The sequence below is a fragment of the Leopardus geoffroyi genome, chromosome B4, assembly GCF_018350155.1.
Source record: "Leopardus geoffroyi isolate Oge1 chromosome B4, O.geoffroyi_Oge1_pat1.0, whole genome shotgun sequence".
Lineage (NCBI taxonomy): Eukaryota > Metazoa > Chordata > Mammalia > Carnivora > Felidae > Leopardus > Leopardus geoffroyi.
Genome location: NC_059341.1, coordinates 14,076,875 through 14,097,352, shown reverse-complemented (window position 1 = coordinate 14,097,352; position 20,478 = coordinate 14,076,875). Strand labels below are relative to the sequence as shown.

The following is a 20,478-nucleotide window of genomic DNA, read 5'->3' as shown; positions in this document are numbered from 1 at the left end:
TGGGCAGCAGGGCTTCTGGCATATGGTGGGTTCAGCGTTTGCAGTTTGGTTGCTCAGACAGAGTCCAGAGTTCTGCAACATGTAGGACTCTGTAATGTTACTGTGGCAGAAAGTTCACTGTTGTGGGCCATCAGTCTGGTGTGTGACGGGAGTCTGGTTGGCGTGAGGGAGGCCAGCAGCTCTGTGCGCACAGCGGCCCGTCCTCCCCGGCCTTTGCACATGCTCAAATACAAAAAAATCCCTTCCTGCCTCTTCCTTTTATTTTTTTTTAATGTTTATTTATTTTTGAGAGAAAGAGAGAGAGAGTGTGTGAGTGGGGGAAGAACAGAGATAGAGGGAGACACAGAATCTGAAGCAGGCTTCAGGCTCCGAGCTGTCAGCACAGAGCCCGATGTGGGGCTTAAACTCATGAACTGTGAGATCCTGACATGAGCCAAAGTCTGAGGTTCAACTGACTGAGCCACCCAGACGCCCTCCTGCCTCTGCCTAAAAATTAACTCTTGAGTATCCAGGAGTCCATACAGGTAGGAACAAATGAATGAACGATTGAATGAGTGAGCGAGCGAGCAAGGGAGTGGAGGAGACACATCCCTTATACAGAAGAACCGAAATAAGTGAGGTCAGTCTTCTGCTGTCAAGGTGACAAAACCTCCAGCCCCTCACGTATGGGGTTGTGGAAAGGAGAAAGTAATACTACGATTACTTGTTTTGTTAGGAGGAACTGAACAAACAGGCAGGCGACAAAAGTCAACATCAATAGCCGTGTTGATAGTACCCTTGATGTGACAAGAATGACACTTTCCTTCTGGGGTCTTCCTCCTTACACCCTTAATCTCAGTCTAACCATGAGAAAACACTTCACAAACCCAAACTGGGGGACATTCTACAAAATACCCAGCAGTACCCTCAAAACTGTGCCCAGGTCATCAAGAACTAGGAATGTCTGAGACACTGTCACAGCCAAGAGGAGCCTAAGGAAATTTGACAACTAGATGTGATGTGACTCCCTGGATGGGGGCCTGGATCAGGAAAGGGACATTAGGGGGCAACTAAGGAATCTGAATAAAGGAGGAGCTTCGGTTAATGACAATGTGTCAGCATGGGTTAATTAATTATAACAAATGTACCAGATCTATCTCTACTGTCTTTGCAATTTTTCCGTAAATCTAAAACTGTTCTAAAATCACATATGTCTTTAAAAAATAAAATAATCCCCAAGGAGGAAGGTAACTGTTGGTGCTGGAGATAGAAGTAAGGTGGTTTTAGAAGGTGATGCCTATTAGCTGAAAATACAAGTTTTATGGGAGAAAATATATGTCATATACCATAATCGAATTTAGGGACTCTTAATACTAGCAGAATACATTCGTTACAGATGTCCTCGATCTCTTTTACTTTGATTTCAGGGAAAATGTATATAAAATATTAGGTTGCTATCGTGAATTTATTGTTTTATGGGCATAAACAAGCAACAGAGGCAAAAGCAGAACCATAATGAATGACTTTGCTAATTGCTATTTCCTTTATTAGTTGGCATTCATTTTTCAGTCTGACATCGTATCAGAAGTATTGTTTATTTTTATACGTATTGGGAAAGAGCATGCAAAACAGTGACTGTTCTCCCCAGCAGTTCCAGGTCTGAATGGGAACAAGATGAAATTTGGCTGGTGGTGGGAAGGGTACCTACCAGTTTTAGGATTACAGAACTATTAGCATTTCCCCCTGTACAAAATCTATTTTTTGCATATGGGAGATCCAGGCATGAGCACTTAGTTCCTATAGCTCTTTATTTTTTTTATTTTTTTTTTAATGTTTTACTTATTCTTGGGAGAGAGAGAAACAGAGCATGAGCGAGGGGAGGGGCAGAGAGAGAGAGGGACACAGAATCCGAAGCAGACTTCAGGCTCTGAGCTATGCAGGGCTCGAACTCACGAGCCATGAGATCATGACCTGAGCCGAAGTCAGACGCTCAACCGACTGAGCCAGCCAGGGGCCCCTCTATAGCTCTTAAGCTTTCACGATCAGGTCACACGCATCTGAATCAGACCTCAGAGTTAATTGCAAAATGAGTGTTTCCATGAAGACATTTAATTGGACTTTTTATATAGTCTGCCTGCTAAAAAAAAAAAAAAGCATGTTGTCTTTTAAGTAGAAGTTTATTTAAAACCATGATAAGTGAGCCATAACAATCTTGAAAGAGGGTTTTTCTTCCCCTTTTCCAAAGGCCTTCAGTGTATTTACACTAAAGATACTCCGTGAATACCTTGTTCAAATCCCAGAGGATTCAGTGGTATGAACTATAGTTTAAGAACACTTTGTACTCGCTTCAGGAGCACGTATACTAAAATTGGAACGATACAGAGAAGATTAGCATGGCCCCTGCACCAGGATGATACACAAATTTGTGAAGTGTTCCATATTTTGGGGTGCCTGGGTGGCTTGGCTGAGCATCTGATTACAGCTCAGGCCATGATCTCACGGTTTGTGAGTTCGAGCCCCGAGTCGGGTTCTGTGCTGACAGCTCACAGCCTGGAGCCTGTTTTGAATTCTGTGTCTCCCTCTCTCTCTCTGCCACTCTCCCACTCTCTCTCTCTGTCTCTCTCTCCTTCAAAAATAAACACTAAAAAAAAAAAGAAAAAGAACATCAGACAAGTTTCAGGTTTAGTATGAGGCTACAGGTAAAATATCATTTGCTTACATTTTTTCCCTTAAGAATTCATCTTCCAAGAATTTCTGCTGTGGCTCCTTGACACACAGACCTGAATGTTTCTGTATAGAGATTTCATCAAGTAGTCTCCCTGAGGGAAATAGAGTTTATCAGGTAACTCTGGGTTCTAGTGAAAGGTGACAATGTATTAGTTAATTAATAAATCAGTGTTTATTGATAATTTGTTAATAGCCCACACTTCACTGTGTTAAGCATACTTCATGTAACTTTTCTCTCTAAACACTAATAAAAGTCTACACTGCCCCTCTTTTTGCTGGCAGAACCCTGGTTTTGTTCAGGTGTCAGAGTACGTGGGCTCATCCTCAGGGCTGGGGTCACCCTAGTGCAGGACCCCGTTCTGGGGTGTGACAGCATGTCCCTGTCTGCTTTTGCTTCCTGATAAGTGAACGGCACGGGGGGGGGGGGGGGGGGAGAGGGAACCCTGTGGCCTGTTTCCTTCTTTTCTACTTGGACACTGTTGTGACAGCCCGTGCTCCAGTGATGACACTTTTGACTAGGAAGTGACAAAAAGCCAACCTGCTGAGGGTTGAACCTCTGGAAGGAACCCCAGTTTTGGACAACACTGCCGAGCAGCTAAGCCCGGCCGGCCCCTGCTGCCTCCAGACTTCCTGTTCTTTGGGAAATGTAAACCCCTGCTTGTTAAAGCCACTGCTAGCCTAGTGTTCCAGTGTTCGCAGCCAAAAGCCTCCTTAACTGATGCTGCTGTCTTATCCCAGCTCTACATGTGAAAAAGGGAAGACTTCCCCAGGTGGGAATCCCTTTCTTGGGATTGCATGACTCCAAGTGGCAGAACTGGGTCTTGAACACAGATCCGCCGCCCAAACCCTTGGACTTAACCATGAATGGGTGCCTTTCCTCCAAGACAGGGCTTTGAAACTTTCTCAGAGATAGGTCTACCTGGAGCAAACCTGATCATAAATGAAGCTGTTTCCAAAGTGTTTGTGTCTGCCTCCCTTTTCTTTTCTTTTTTAATTTTTTAAATGTTTATTTTTGAGAGAGAGAGACACACACACAGTGAGAGTGGGGGAGAGGCAGAGATTGAGGGAGACAGAATCTGAAGCAGGCTACAGGCTCAAGCTGTCAGCACAGAGCCCGCAGGGCTCGAACCCAGGAACCGTGAGATCATGACCTGAGCCGAAGTCGGAGGCTTAAGCAACTGAGCCACTCAGGCTCCCCTACTGCCTTCCTTTTCTTATAAAACCACCAATCCTATTGGAATAGGACCCCACCCTTAGGACCTCATTGAACCTTAGTCACCTTTTAAAGTCCCTAACTCAAAAATACAGTCACGTTGGAGGTTAGAGCTTCAACATAAGAAGGTGAGGATGACACAGATCAGTCTATAGCACACAGCTGTACGGTTTCTCTCTTTGGAGAAACCAAAGCTTCGAGAAGTCTTGCCAAGCCCACTGCTGGCAGGTTGTCTCTGAATCTAACACTTTGAAACCCAGCTGTGGTCCTGGCACCCAGACCTAGACCTGTGGAGCACCCCTCCTCAGATTGTTCAGCACTGATTTGAGAACCCCAGGATTTCACAGCTCAGGGTAGCTAGCTGAGGGTTTGAAAGCGTTATCTTCTTAAAGAAAAGTCAGAATTGGGGGGCTTTTATTTCCAGCATTAGTTTCCCACTTGGCCCATGGGTGTTGGGCATAGACCTTTAGAGCAGTCGGTCTCAGCTTGTCCCTGGGGAAGACAACATGGTCCATTCAGACAGAACCACGACCAGAGCTCAAGTGCATTGTCAGAGTGGGAAAGTAGATGCGGTCCGGTCAGTCTCCACCATGTTTAGAAAATTTAGTACCGGACAGTGACCCCTAAATCCTTGAACCTGAGAGCCTGTTTCCTGTCAAAATGGTTTATAGCCCCCCCCACACACACACACCCAAGCATTACACAGTATCATTCGGTAGAGAAAATATGTTGGTTATGTGAGTGTCCTCACCATTCACATTTAATCCCATTTCAGTACCCGAAACCCTTTTTCTATAGGGCTGAAAATAACAGCAGGGAACATACAGGATTTCCTTGATTCTGCCCAGACGCTACCATATCATAGGCCCACACTGATTATAAAACACATCCCCGTTTACGAAATATTAAGTGGAGCAGTAAAGCTACACCTTAAAATCAAAGAATACATTGGGCGCAAGTTTTTTCGGTCCACAGAGAATGTCTCTGCACATAGCTGTGCACTCTTGAGAACTCCACGTATTACCTGCCCCACAACCCTGACACTGGCCACTGCTGATTTTCAAGTGTCAGGTCAAAAGCTTTTCCCTCTTGCATGTGGAAGGCAGATCTATTTCATGGATAAAACTGCCCTATTTGGTGCTCCTTTTCCTTTCTTATTTGTGTGTGTGTGTGTGTGTGTGTGTGTGTGTGTGTGTGTGTGTGTGTCTGTCCTTCTGGGTATTGCTCAGCCCAGCCTTGCCTCAGGAGGGATATAGAGAAAAACCAGTGACCCCAGTCAACCTGGGTGACAGATGGTGGCCTTGAACCCTGTAGGCTTTCCTCTCTCTCAGCTCCGTTTTTGAGGGTCCTGTGCTCTGAATAACATCCTTTTCATTACTGCTCCCTCCTCCCTGAGAATACTGCATTGTGGACTCAGGTATAAATGACAGATTTCACAGTGGTCACTCAGAAGGACCTCTGACACCAGATGCTGTATTAAGTCCCCAGTTGTTGAGTAAAAATCTAAGGACACTGGCAGAGAATGAAAGAATTTCTCTGTATTACAAGTCAAGGTAAATAGTAGAAGGTTAAATGAGTCAGAAACTTGAGTCTAGTAGAAGATAAAAATGAACCTAACCTTTATTACCAATCTTAGAAATTTATTCCCACTTTCTCATTCACTTTTTAGTCTGTATCAGAGGGAAAGAAAGCAATACATCTCCATGTACATGCTTTTACGCCACCTTGATGGAAACAAAGATAAAAGTATCGTACTTTCAAGTTGTGATTCAAACAAGTTTAGCATTTTATGTTTCAAATCTCAACATTAGTGCTATATAGGTATATATACATCTTGTAAATGTTAAATGGCTTTTAAAATTTAATTATCTCCTTTGGCCCAAGTTTTGTTTTCCTTCTGTTTGAAAACCCTGATGAGGTACTTTAAGATCATGATTTTTGGTTTTTTGGCAACCAAAAACAAAAAACCCTTTCCATTAAGCAAGTAGATTTCTTACCGCAGCATTTTTTAATGTAAGTTTATTCTCTTAAAATTTTTTTCTTTTTCCCTTTTGAGCCCCTTCACCCGTTTCTCCCATCCCACCCCTGCTGCCTCCTGAAGTTACCAATCTCTTCTCAGTATGTATGAGCTTGTTTTGTTTGGGCTTTTTGTTTTTATTTTTATTTTTTAATTTTTAATGTTTAGTTTTCTTGAGAGAGACAGAAACAGAGGGTGAACAGGGGAGGGGCAGAGAGAGAGGGAGACACAGGATCCAAAGCAGGCTCCAGGCTCCGAGCTGTCAGCACAGAGCCCAATGCAGGGCTCGAACCCACGAACGGCAAGATCATGACCTGAGCCAAAATGGGACTCTCAGCTGACTGAGCCACCCAGGTGCCCCTGTTTGTTTATATTTTAGATTCCATGTATAAAAGAGATCATGTGGTATTTGTCTTTCTCTGTCTGACTTATTTCATTTAGCATTATACTCAAGGTCCATCCATGTTGCAGATGGCAAGATTTCATTCTTTTTCATGGCTGAGTAATATTCTCCTGTGTGTATGTGTGCGCACGTGTGCGTGTCTTGAATGTTCTATAAATGCACTGCGGCATTTTGTTAAATTTAGTGAGCTGTTCCAACAGAGTATAAATGAAAGTAAGGTTACTTGCTGTGGTAGTCAACCACCAAATGTTTCATAGATTGAACTTTTTGTAAATCAGTTATTTAAGGTTTAAGAGATGCCAGCCCCAATCTTCTGATTCCTAGAGCAGCCTTGATGCCAGGAGTATTTATCAGCCAGTAAGTGGCGAGCCAGGAGGTGATCGTGTCTCCTCTTTGATCACAGGACCAACTTCTAAAATCCAAGGTCAGAGGACATTTTCCAATTTTCTAGAGCTCTATTTCTCACTAAAAAGAGGAGGGGCTGCCAAAGGACCTTATTGCTGTTAAACCGCTCCTCAAAAAGGTTCTGTAAAGAGAAACCTTAGTTTCGCTGAAGCCAGAATAACAGAGTTGTAACATCTGGGTGAGTTCGTCTGTAGTGCCACGTTTAGGATTGGGAACACAAAGGAAAATCAGGAGCTGTAGGTCTGGGAGGAGGAATTCTGTGGGACAAGGTCTTTGGATGTTCCAGAGGCACATCTGAAAACTGGGCTAGTGATTCCGGTAGGAAGGCTGATGTTGACACCTTGAATGTTGAAATGGATCCCCAGTGAGCAGGGAAACAGTGACCAGGAGGTTGAGAAGCTATAGGGGAGAGAGTTTTAAAAGCATGAGTGGCCCCTGATCCCAGACCCCAGGAGCAGAGAGCCCCAGAGTGACACTGTGAATGGACAGATGTCCCCAGGACCCAAGTGTGGGGTTAGGGGCGGTAAGAAGAGCAGCTGAGGGCTGCTGGGAGCAACGTTAGATGGTGACACGCAGCCTATCTCGTGGCGTCAGTGACGATAAAGTGAAAGCTGCTATATGTGCATGAGCTCTGTGCTCAGCTCTGTGCTGGGGGTGTTGAGCAAGGTGGGGGGGGGTTGTTGATCAGCTTGTTAGGACACCCCTTAATAGATCCTGTTCACTTTTTCTTACTGTAAGCGCCCCAAGATCGCAAAGTGATTCCAAACTGTTCCTTCCTACCTAGACCCAGACCCAGGCAAATTAGCTGAAATTCATTGCTCCAAGTTGATCTGTTCCTCAGATGAACTTTGAGGAGACTTGTGAAGGAGATCAGGAGGAGAGAACAGACAGTGTCAGATCATAGAGGATAAGTGAATAGAGCAGCTGGAATGCTCTGGACCTTCTGCAAGCCTGGGCCCTGAGTCCCTGGGACTTGATTTGTGTTCAAAATCCTACATTTATGAGTCTGTTAATGACACTAGTCATTTCAGGTTGGTAAGTTCCGTCTAGCTCATGAAGACGTTATACTTGAATCACCACTTTCACGCGGTAGGATTGGAAAACCATTTACGTATATATCATGCAAAAGAGAGCCTTGCATAAGTAGCCGTCATATCAGAATCTGCCCTTCTGTGGAAAAATGTGGCCCTACCTCTGCTGGAGGCAAACTGGCATTGGGAAGTATAAAAACTCTCTGGCTTAAAAGAGAGGAGGAGTAAAAGAGGAACTGCTGGGCATCACTGACTTTGAGGAAATTCCAGGTAAACTAAATATTATTTCTCATGCCCTAGAAAGGAAAATACCAGATCGATGCTTGGTTATGTCTCTAAGAAGTCGAATTTAAAATACAAATGCCTCGGGGCGCCTGGGTGGCTCAGTCGGTTGGGCGTCCGACTTCAACTCAGGTCACGATCTCGCGGTCCGTGAGTTCGAGCCCCGCGTCGGGCTCTGGGCTGATGGCTCAGAGCCTGGAGCCTGCTTCCAATTGTGTGTCTCCCTCTCTCTTTGCCCCTCCCCCGTTCATGCTCTGTCTCTCTCTGTCTCAAAAATAAATAAACGTTAAAAAAAATTTTTTTAATACAAATGCCTCTAAATGCTAGTACTAGTTTTTAAGTTTTCTGGATAATTACACTTGAGTTCTTAAGTCTTAATTGTGTTTTTTAAAAATATAAAATCGGTGCTGTTTTCAGCACATAAGAGCATATATTTGGTTTTTGCGCATGGGATATTGCCAGTAATTTCCAACCAAAGCTTTGTGCCCGAAGTGGGTAAGAAATGGCTGTAGAAGCTGGGAGTGTGGTGGAGTGTGTTTCTAGAGCTAACTTGAAATATTTAGGGGCGCCTGGGTGGCTCAGTTGGTTAAGACTCGGACTTTGGCTCAGGTCATGATTTTGCAGCTCATGAGTTCAAGCCCTACATATGGCTCTATGCTGTCAGCTCTGAGCCCACTTCAGATCCTCTGTCACCCTCTCTGCCTGTCCCCCACTCGAGCATGCTCGAAATAAACAAAATAAACAAACATAAAGAAAAAAAAATTTAATTAAAAAAATATATTAAGATGTTGGTCATTCCATTCTTAGATTGTCCTTTTCTCTTATACAATGTACACAGATTTCTCTGGTGTCTGCCTGCTCACTGTGAGAGGCAGAAGATCCTTGTAGAACTGGGAAGGACAGGGTGATAGACATGGTGGAAAGTCCTTTGGGTCTGAGTTAGAAGACCAGAATCTTCCATCTCCTGGCCTCTTATTCCTGTGAACTTGAGGAGCGTGCTCAACTTTTGCAGACCTCAGTTCCCTCACTTGCAGCGCAGGGCTGACCACACCTCCCGGGCCCCAGGGATGGTGCCACGTTCCATCGAGATCACGCGTGTGCGAGCATGCTATAGAGGCTTCGCATGCCAACACGGTTCTTCTTAATGAGTGCTTCTGGGACAGTGGTGGAGAAGGTTCATAAAAGACTGCCTGTGGGTGGCATTCACATGTGTGCCAGAAGGAATTTACTAAAAAGCTTTTGATTGGTAGCCTGCTTTTGTTTACTGTTTAGGGTGATCTGATTAATAATGGCTGAAAGAAGTCTTCGTGCTAATCTGTGGAATCTGAATATCTGTCGCGTCTCTTCCCTTCACTATGTACATAGACGCCTTTCTCCTTTTTCCTCTTTCATTCCCTTTTGCCCTTCCGTCGCTCTTGAAGATGGTTTTGCATAACTGTAAAAGTATTAGGGAATCGTGGTCTTGACAATATAGTGAAATAATTCAGTCCGGAATAGACCGAAGCTTATTGTTGATATCAGCTGTCTCGGAGGAGGAAAATATTCACCAAGCAAATTAAACCACTCCTCAGTGTTCAGCCACTTGCGGTGCTGTCCTGTGCAGTAAAGAAAATGCTTTTCTTAAATGCCTCCTGCAACAGGACTTCTTCAGGTTACAAGTAAAAAGAAACACAACTCAAGGGCGCCTGGGTGGCTCAGTTGATTAAGCGTTCAACTTTGGCTTAGGTCATGATCTCCGGGTTCGCGAGTTCAAGCCCCGCATGGGGCGTTGTGCTGTCAGCATGGAGCCTGCTTTGGATCCTCTGTCCCCCTCTCTCTCTGCCCCTCCTCTGCTTGTTCTCTCTCTTTCTCTCTCCCTCCCTCCCTCCATTCCTCCCTCTCTCAAAAATAAATAAACATTAAAAAGAAAGAAGCACAACTTAAGGCTGGCTTCAGCAATAAACGGGGGATCAGTTTATGAAACTAGAAAACCAAAAGGCACAGTGCTGGGGCCGGCAGATACTGATCTGGCTTAGCAATGCCGCTGAACGTCCTGGTTTCTTTTCTCCACCTGCTTTGCTTTTCTTGGCTGATTCTAAGGATCTCCCCTTGGGATCCTGCATATGGCTTCTGGTGGGTCATAGCACCATCTGCACCACTGTCCCCAGCATCTCCAGAAGAAGCTCTGTCATTCGTGCTTACTGCTTCTGCTCAGGTCATGTGCCCAGGACAGAAATCGTGGGGAAGGAGAAGGGAAATGGGCTCTGCCAGTTGCCATAATCCGGATCATGGGTCTCAGCCCTGGAGCCAAATAGAATCTCCACAGGATGTTGGGGACTCCCAGTCAACAGAGGTGTCCCTGCATTCCTTACCTATTCATTATGGATAGTTGGTCAGGATTCCTGTTGATAAACTCTTCATTATTAGTTCAAGTTAGTATATGTATTTTAAACTCAGAAATAAGTGTCTGTAAAAAATACACGTGTGCATGCGCACACACACACACACACAGACTGCACTTGGTTTTTTACATTGCTCTGTGCCCTCTAACCAGATTCTCAGCCTTTCTGCCCACGTCATGCTTAAGGGTTTCCTTTCACCTGCGGTTGTAGCAGAATCTGGGCCACGGCCACAACCACAGGGACTTGCTGCTGCCGTGGCTTTGCCAGGGCTCCCTATTTATTGTGTGACCAAGGGCGGATTACTTAACCTCTGAGCCACAGGTTCTTTGTGAATTTTGTCCTCTTTACAAGGTTGTTTTGATATTTTCTGAGCTGCAAGGACATGTGGTTTCTGATCTCCACCCTGATAAGTGAGAGGCCAAGTGCACTTCTGCCCTGGGGATGTCAGCTTCGCTAGATGCTAGAACCGCGTATGGAGACTCTTGCCAAGGCCTGAGCTGTTTGAACAACAGGTTGCCAAATCCCCAGGGCTGGGTAGGGATTGGAGACAAAAATCGGTGAGGAAATCAAGGCAGCTGATGAAGGAAGAGTGGTCACCTCGACCCAGCAGAGGCAGCCAGACTCCTATACTGCCACAGCCCAAGAAGACCGGAGCTCAGGCTAATTCTGATCCAGAAGCAGGTGGGGTGTGAAGAGGGGCGGCTCCAGCCGTTCTCACGGGGTATCGCTGTTCCCATACTTAAAGCGTTACACTCCAGGGCACCTGCCTACTTCTGTTCAGGATATCCCAGTTTCTGATGAAAAACAATACGGTAAAACCTTGGTTTGCAAGCATAATTCGTTCCGGAAACATGTTTGTAATCCAAAGCACTCATATATCAAAGCGATTTTCCCCATAAAAAGTAATAGAAACTCAGATGATTCATTCCACAACCCGAAAACATTCATATAAAAATGATTACAGTACTGTACTGTAATACAAAATCATAAAATACAAAATATAAAGAAAAATCAACAACCTGCACTTACCTTTGAAAACCTTCATGGCTGTTGTGAGGGAGACAAGAGAGCAGAAGGTTATTGTGTAGGACAACTTTCACTGTCACTAACGGAATCACTGCTGTCTACTAGCTCAATGGAATCTTTTTCTTTTCACGCAACTTTAACAAGGAGCCTGTCCAATGACACTTGCTTTTGCCTCCTTTTGAAGATTTCGTGGAAACGTGACATTGCGTTGTCATTAAACAGATTCATCGTTTGTGCTGCTAGAACCTCATTCGGGTGGTGCTTTTCTACAAAATTTGCACCGTTTCCCACATTTTACACCTCTCCCTAATCTCATTTGAAGCGAGGGTTTCCTCCATCTTTTGTCCTCCTCCTCTGCAGACGAGATACAGATGTAGACTTCTTATAAAACCTTGAAATTTCGGCCACTCGCATCCCTCGATCGTGCTTCTCGATTTCCTTCTTAACTTCCACCATAATCATCTCCTTCTTCTTAGCACCTTTCTTTTCAACCTTTTTCTGCATGGGGGCCATTGTATATGCTCGCACGGATGTTGACTACAGTACTAATAAACTTGTCATATACCATATTTAATGTAACTGGCAGTAAGGCAGCACAGGAAAGGGTGTATATCTGCAGGCAGCCTGACCTAGAATGAAGCAAAGCATTCCTAAGCCTCCTCTTGTGTAGAAAAGCAAAGGACTGTCCATAGGTGCTTTGGAGTGACAAAAAACACACTACTGCCAGTTGTGGGCACCTTCCAATGTTCTGAAAAATCACTGATTTCTGCCAGACACTGCGGCCTGAGACGGAGCATCCAAGCATGGGAGACAATCATCCACAATCCTGCAGTGAGAGAGAGAGAGAGAGAGAGAGAGAGAGAGAGAGAGAGAGAGAGAACCATTGGCTCATTGTGATCATGTGACATCTGGCATCATGTACTACTCATATTGCAAGACATTGCTCGTTTATCAAGTTAAAATTTATTAGAAATGTCTGCTTGTCTTGTGGAACACTCGCAGAACAAGTTAATCACCATCAAAGGTTTTACTGTAATGTAAAATTTATTTTTAAAAAGATATTTTCTTATAGGTTATGAAAGTACTGATAGATTTAAGTAACGAGACAAGTTTCCCTACTGAGAAAGATACAGTGTCCAATTAAGTAATCTTTGCTATCCTCGTAGAAATAATAATAGTAGCTAAGAGCTGGTAAGCACTCAGCACATGGCAGGCCCTGTTCTAAGCATTGTGTGTGCATGGACTTGATATTCCCCTAACACCTGTGAGGTAAGTGGTCTGGGACAGATAGGTAGCGGCCTCCAGGCTATTTAGCTAGCAAGGAGCAAAGCTGGGAACTAAACCCATCTCTTCTGGTTCCAGAGTTTTTGACCAGCACTCTACACCACTTCCTAGTGATTTGATCTCCGTTAATTTTGTGTTTCAGGGGAATGCTTCATCTGAAATTTAGAGCTCATATGGATTTTTGATGGGTACTCGAGGGAAGAGGGAGATAGTTAATCATTTCGAATACATTGTTGCCACATTTTAGTGGTGAAAAACCACCAGGTGTGGCTGTGTCCTCCTGCCCCAAAAAACCAAGAAGAGCTAGAAGCTGTCACTCCCACCAGAGGTAGCCATGTGAGACTTATTTTTAATTACTCACTGAGCCTATTTCAACAAACCAACTTGAACACAGTAGCGGGTTACAGGAGAGGCAGGGGGGAAGACACAGGACTCCAGTCGATATATACAAGGTTATTCACAGAACATGAAATAGAAGAATCTAAACTTTTGCAGCTGATAAATCAGAGGACACTTAGAGTGGAAGGCGATTCTTTCTTTTACTGAACAGTTCATTGTAGATTTCCTCATCCTGGGTGTCCTCAGAGTGCTTACAGGGAGGATGTGACCTGGATGTGCTTCATCTGCATGAGGTTGAAGACAGAAACATAGTTTATAAGTAGGAGTCTGAGGTAATAATGGTTTAAAACTGAATATGAGAAGAGAGAATGACGGGATTGTCCAAGCAATTTCTCTTTACCTTTTAGGACTCATCTTCAAGTGGGTCAGAGTAAAACAGCACTTACCCTCGGTCGTCACATGCCGCATCCGCCCCTGCCGTTCCCCCAGAGGTGGCATTTTGGCCCAGTCAGGAGGGAAGGTGAGCATGTGGTTTGGAGACAAAGAAATAGGTTCTGCGTTCTGAGGTTTCGCAAGTCTTAAAGCCTAATTCTGGGGCTGCCTGGGTGGCGCAGTCAGTTAAGCATCCGACTTGATTTCAGCTCAGGTCATGATCTTGCAGTTCATGGGTTGGAGCCCCAATCGGGCTCTGTGCTAAACAGCTTGGAGCCTAGAACCTGCTTCAGATTCTGTGTCTCCCTCTCTCTCTGCCCCTCCCCTGCTCACACTCTGCCTCTCTCTCTCTCAAAGATAAATAAACATTAAAAAAAAAAAAAAAAAAAAAAGCTTGGGCACCTGGGTGGCTCAGTAGGTTAAACATCTGACTTCGGCTCAGGTCATGATCTCACAGTTTGTGAGTTCGAGCCCCACATTGGGCTCTGTGCTGATGGCTCGGAGCCTGGAGCCTGCTTCAGATTCTGTGCCTCCCTCTCTCTCTGCCCCTCCCCCTCTCACACTCTATCTGTCTATCTCTCTCTCAAAGATAAATAAACATCAAAAAAAAAAAAAAAAAAAAAAAAGCTTGGGCACCTGGGTGGCTCAGTTGATTAAGCATCTGACTTCGGCTCAGGTCATGATCTCATGGTTTGTGAGTTCGAGCCCCACATCGGGCTCTGTGCTGATGGCTCAGAGCCTGGAGCCTGCTTCAGATTCTGTGCCTCCCTCTCTCTCTGCCCCTCCCCCTCTCATGCTCTGTCTCTCTGTCTCAAAATAAACCTTAAAAAAAAATAAAACTAAAAAAGCTTAATTCTGCCAGAGAACACAGCAAGCTTTAAGAAACCCAGAGTCCCAGCAGAACAGAAGCAGACTGGAGGAGAGTTAGAGGCATAGCACGTAACACATCTGTCTAATGATCCGTAACTACCAGGAGTCAAGTGGGTAGAACCCTCGCATAGATCAGAAGTGCCTGAGGTGCACAGTGTCAGGGGCAGAAGGGCCTGGAGGCAGGGGGCAGAGAAGATGGAACTGAGCCAGGCCTGGACGGGTGGTGGGGTTTGGGTGGACAGAGCTGAGAGGAGAGGCCAGGAGGAGGGCTGGGGCGAAGGCACAGCCCATGCCGGGGACAGTCAGGGGTCTGAAGTGGAGTTGGAAGGATGGGGTACAGGAGAGGAGCCAGGATGAGGCTGGCCGGGTCTGTGAGCCACAAGATGCAGCTGAGATGCACAAGCCCAGTTAACTGCTGCCCCCACGGACAAGTCTGGAGCAGAAAGGCCAGCTGGTAAGACCTCTTGAAAGAAAGAGGCATTTACCTTAGGAGGCAGGTGGTTGTCCTCTGCTTACCTGGAGGCGGAGCTGGGTGTCATGAGCACTCCAGGCTGGCCGGGTCACCGGCGCCCACACGTGGAACGCGGGCTTGGTGCCGTGCACGGCTGGTGGGTGCAGGGCCAGCGGGTACACGGTTAGCAGATGCACGGCCGGCGGACCCCCCGAGCCTGCCACACAGCTCTGCCCTGGATGCCGAGGGCTTGTTTAGAGACATCCTCTCTCCCATTGGCATCGCCAGTTCTTGCTGGCCGGTAGCTGATTTTAATTAAAGATTCCATTAGCCACAGAAGCGCAGAAGGAAAGTTCCCTTTCTGTGAGACAAGCTCTGGAAAGATTCGGCTAAGGCCAGCCACTGAAGAAAGGTGTGGATGGAATAACAGCCATAAGAGTGGAAGGTCGTCAGGGGCCGGAAGGATTCGGCGGCGGTTGCTTTTCAGGTGTGAACTCTTCAGGTTCTCTCTGCGGTTAAAATGAAACCGGAAATCGCCGACCGTGCCCTCTGTGTATAGACTTTGCAAGAAAGGTGCCGCGGGACTGCGTCAGAGAAGGAGGACGGGAGGAGAGCGCCTGTTACTCAGATGTACCCAGCTTGCTCCTGCCACTTACGGGTCATCAGCCCCTGTGTGTGCTGTGCCGCTGCCGTGTCTCCGGTCGTAGCGCTTTCCATTTTGTTCTGGGTCCTCGGATGCAGGGAACAGGTGTGTGTGTGGGGGTGGGGGGGAGGCATCAGTACAGATGCTTCTGCTCAGAGAGTGACTACAAGTGGGAGGGCCTCTATTTAGCCCAGGTTGCTCTACCTGCGATTTGTTATTAAACCCGTGACGAAATCGTGCTTCCTATCATGACAGCACGGATCCGGATGGGCTGGTTCGGTTTTGTGTGTGTGTGTGTGTTTTTTTTTTCGTGGGCTCTTTTCCCTCAGCCTTGCATCTGAGGCTTGAAGAGACACCGGCGGTTAAGTAGATGTTCAGATCGTCGCTAGGAGACCTCTTCGCGGGTAGATGTGTGTGACGTGAGTCCAACCACCACTGGAAACAGGCAGTGAGTCCGAGCCGGGCGTGCGTGATAGACGGATAGTGCATGAGGCCACCTGAAATGTTTCAGCGCCCGGCAGAGATGGTGATTGCCAGAGATACGATTAAATGTGGAATATTAGCATTATGTTATGCCCTGGGAATAAAATATATTCGATGACGATATATAAAGAATGTTTCCCCCAAGGAGGATAAGAGGGTGAACCTCTTAAAAAAATGTATCCTCAGATGGGCGCCTGGGTGGTTCAGTCGGTTAAGTGTCCAACTTCAGCTCAGGTCACAATCTTGCGGTTCGTGAGTTCGAGCCCCGCATCGGGCTCTGTGCTGAGAGCTTAGAGCCTGGAGCCTGCTTCGAATTCTGTGTCTTCCCCTCTCTTCCCTCCCCCACTCATTCTCTGTCTCTGTCTCTCTCTCAAAAATAAATAAACATTTGGGGCGCCTGGGTGGCTCAGTCGGTTGAGCATCCGACTTCGGCTCAAGTCCTGATCTCAGGGCTGGTGGGTTTGAGCCCCGCGTCGGGCTCTGTGCTGACAGCTCGGAGCCTGGAGCCTGTTTCCGATTCTGTGTCTCCCTCTCTCACTGCCCCTAACCCACTCGCATTCTGTCTCTGTCTCTCTCAAAAATAAATAAACAATGGGGCGCCTGGGTGGCGCAGTCGGTTAAGCGTCCGACTTCAGCCAGGTCACGATCTCGCGGTCCGTGAGTTCGAGCCCCGCGTCAGGCTCTGGGCTGATGGCTCAGAGCCTGGAGCCTGTTTCCGATTCTGTGTCTCCCTCTCTCTCTGCCCCTCCCCCGTTCATGCTCTGTCTCTCTCTGTCCCAAAAATAAATAAACGTTGAAAAAAAAATTTTAAAAAAAATAAATAAATAAATAAACATTAAAAAAATTTAAAAAAAAAACATTAGAAAAAAGTTTTTTTAATGTATCCTTGGAGGACTGGGGGAGGATCTGGGCTGCACGGGGATGGTCTCCCGTGCCTGCTTACGTGGACTGCCTCTCTGCTTAAATAACTTCATCTTCCCTGAAGAAGAGATGGAGAAGAGAAGGAGTGGGGTCTCAGTTGGGCATGAGCCAAGTTGCTGCCTGGGCGTTAAACTCCCTGTTAATCAAATCAGACATGATGCATGCCAGTTTCCATTTCGAATATTGCACATTTTGGGGTGGAGATTAGGACTCAGGTTTATCTTGCAGTCACTCATTTCACTGGCCACCTATTTATGAGTTTCAAGAATTCTAACTAAAAGTTATGTGGTGGCACTCTTGGAAAACTGATTAACCACCAGCCCTCTCGTTTTTGATGCCCCACTTTGAATTGGTTTCCGCTCTCTGTGGATTTTTTCACCATGGTGTATTTTTAGTGGTACTGAGTGTAGAAGCTTTTCCTGGCAAGTAGATAGATACTGGTTTTAAAGTGTTTGCACTGGGGGTGCCTGGCTGGCTCAGTCAGTAGAGCATAGGACTCTTTTTTTCTTTTTTTAAGTATTTATTTTGGGAGAGAGACAGCGCAAGTGGAGTAAGGACAGAGAGAGAGGAGAGAGAGAATCCCAAGCAGGCCCCGCAATGTCAGCGCAGAGCCTGATGCAGGGCTCGAACTCATGAACTGTCAGATCATGACCTAAGCCAAAACCAAGAGTGGAAGGCTTAACCAACGAGCCACTCAGGTGCCCCAAGCATAGGACTCTTGATCCCAGGGTCATGAGTTCAGGCCCCACATTGGGCGTGAGCCTACAGAAAGGAAGAAAGTAAGGAAGGGAGGAAAAGAAGAAGAGAGAAAGGAAGGAAGGGGGGGGGGAGGAAAGAAAGAGGAAGGAAGGAAGGAAGGAAGGAAGGAAGGAAGGAAGGAAGGAAGGAAGGAAGGAAGGGTTTGCACTGTGTTTAAAGATTTTTATAATCGTTGAAACTAGACAAGATGCTGAATCACACTGGAATCCTAATACCGTGTTCTTTTCTCCCAACTATATTATCCCCCACTTATTTAACTAAAATCACAACATGTAGGGTAGAAGATACTGTGGTTCCTTTCACAAGATTATATTGATTGTGGAGGTATATGCTTTGGGTTATTTTAGCCTGATACTGTTATGCATCTGAATCCTATGGTTTGCTCTCTTTTTTCTAATTCTCTATGGCCCACCAAATAAATTTATGATTATAAGTTGGCTTCTTGGGCACCTGGGTGGCTCAGTTGGTTGAGCATCCAACTCTTGGTTTCAGCTCAGGTCACGATCTCACGGCTCCGTGGGTTCAAGCCCCACAATCGGGCTCTTCACTGGGAGTGCGGACCTTCCTGGTATTCTCTGTCTCTCCCTCTCTCTCTCTCTGCCCCTCCGCCACTTGTGCTGTCTCTGTGTCTCTCAAAATGAATACATAAACTTAAAACAAACTAAGTTGGTTTCTTGGGCTGGCCTAGCTTTCAGGGGAGAGAAGGTACCACTTATCCAATGAGAGTATTGCCATCTTATAGAGAGGTAGTAGTACTTCCTACTGCAAAGGAAGACTTTGGCACTCTGTTTCCATACTTCAGTCTGTCAGCCTGGTAAAGGTGAGTCCCTCTGGGCTCGGGGTCTCCGCCAGGGCTGTAGACCAGACCTGGACACTGACACGCATTTCCCAGGATGACCCCAGTCCATGAGACTGCTTACTGGGCAGCTTATTTGCTACTCCTGGAAGAGCTCTGTCACCCTCATGCTTCTCATTTGAAACATTAATAGTTTCTATTAAACAGTTTGGGTAACAGGGATTAACAGTGTCAACTAAGGATCAGCGCATTTGAATGAGTGCTGCCTCCTATTGGCGGTAACTTAAAGGGAATCAGCCATATCTCCACCAGGGAAAAGTCAGGTGCCTGGAATAGCTTCCACCTCAAAGCTATCCCCTTTAAATCCACAGTTTATGTTATCTAACAGGGGTGGAACGTGATACAAAAAAAAAAAAAAAAATTAAAAGAAGAATCATCTTTTTTCTTTAATGCTCTTAAATAAGACTAGTCTGAGTGTTGGAAAGCATTCTGGAAAAGAAAACCTGGTAGCGAACCAAATAGAAATCTCTTGGCAGCTGACTCTCTCTCTCCAGATGTATTCAGTTATTGAACAGCTGTCAAAGAAAGCAAAGCATTATTTGTCCATTTAGAACAATTTCAGAAAGCTCTCTTTAACCCCCAGTGGTATTTTTCTGCAGCCTTCTAATCTCTGCAAAGGTTTTAAAAGATCTAACAACCCATGCTTGTATCAGGCCTGAGGTTACCACTGCAGCATAAAGAGAAGCAGTTAGTGTTCATGGGAAAGGAATTATAACCACTAGAGTTTTTAGTTCCTGCAAAATTTTGCACCATGGCACATAAACATATATAGCTGTGTTGGCTCGGGGTCAACAACAATATCTACTATTTGTTTCTCCACTATATGATAAATAATGTAAGATAAAAATCAGAGTTCTATGTATTCCTTGCATAACTATGGAGCTGGAAACAACTATCTGGTCAACTTCTGTTCTAAACATTTCATCTTACAGTGAGACTGAGTCTGTGTAGTTTTATGAGCTCATAATGATACAAAATACAGTCAACATGATCTTTCTTTTCGACTTGAAGTACAAACCGTTCAGATTTTGAAGCATCAACTTTTTTTTTCTCTGTCTCAGTTTTCGTTAAAGTAGGTTTCTGGCTGGGAATGCTGGTATTTGACTATATTGAGATTTTAGACTTAGAGAAATGCACGATGTTTGTGTTTGGGTTTCCCTTTGTGGTTTCATGGTTGCCCCAAAAAAGTATTTTAAGTGAAAGTTGTATAAAATTATACAACTATTTGACTGTGAAACTGGGTTATAGTTTTAGTGGGGAAAAATTTTAAAACAAACCTAGCTTCTAAAGGCTCGAGGCTGAAACCGTGGCTTTCTCAGTGTGCAGTGTTAGTTAAGGTGACACGGAGAAGTGCCCTTTTAGGAACGTGAGTGAAGAGTTTGTGTCTTAAGATGCCTGGACACAAGTGAGGGTTTATTTTCATTAAAAATCACAGCCGGGGTTCCTCCGGAGTTCCAGATCACCCTCCTTTTCCTAAGCAGAAACTGTCATACAGGAAAATTGTATGAGTTACCTTATCATTTATTGAAAGCATTTAGTATTATATTTTGAGTATTTAAAAAGGGCATATATTATCTGGATTACCTTTGCAAAATAGCAAACTTGAACATGTAAGGAAATTCTTTTGTATGGTGGCCACAAAATTATTAAATGTAAAATAAATCATCGCGATGCCAACAGTGATGTGGCTTTGAATGCCAACATCAACACAAAACTCTGCTCACAGGGACGCCTGGGTGGCTCAGTCGGTTGAGTGGCCGACTTCGGCTCAGGTCATGATCTCACACTCCGTGAGTTCGAGCCCCGCGTTGGGCTCTGTGCTGACAGCTCAGAGCCTGGAGCCTGCTTCAGATTTTGTGTCTCCCTCTCTCTCTGACCCTCCCTCGTTCATGCTCTGTCTCTCTCTGTCTCAAAAATAAATAAACATTTAAAAAAAAAAACAACTCTGCTCACACACCACCACCGTTAAACTCACT

General features: G+C 45.4%; 1 protein-coding gene and 1 non-coding gene across 3 annotated transcripts in view; both read left to right on the top strand.

Annotated features, from left to right (window-relative positions):
- FAM171A1 (family with sequence similarity 171 member A1) overlaps positions 1–20,478 on the top strand; it is a 135,733-nt gene that overhangs the window by 24,513 nt on the left and 90,742 nt on the right. The window lies entirely within an intron of this gene.
- LOC123592252 lies at positions 2,318–2,424 on the top strand. Its single transcript, XR_006709652.1, has one exon. It is a non-coding gene; the product is annotated as a U6 spliceosomal RNA (small nuclear RNA).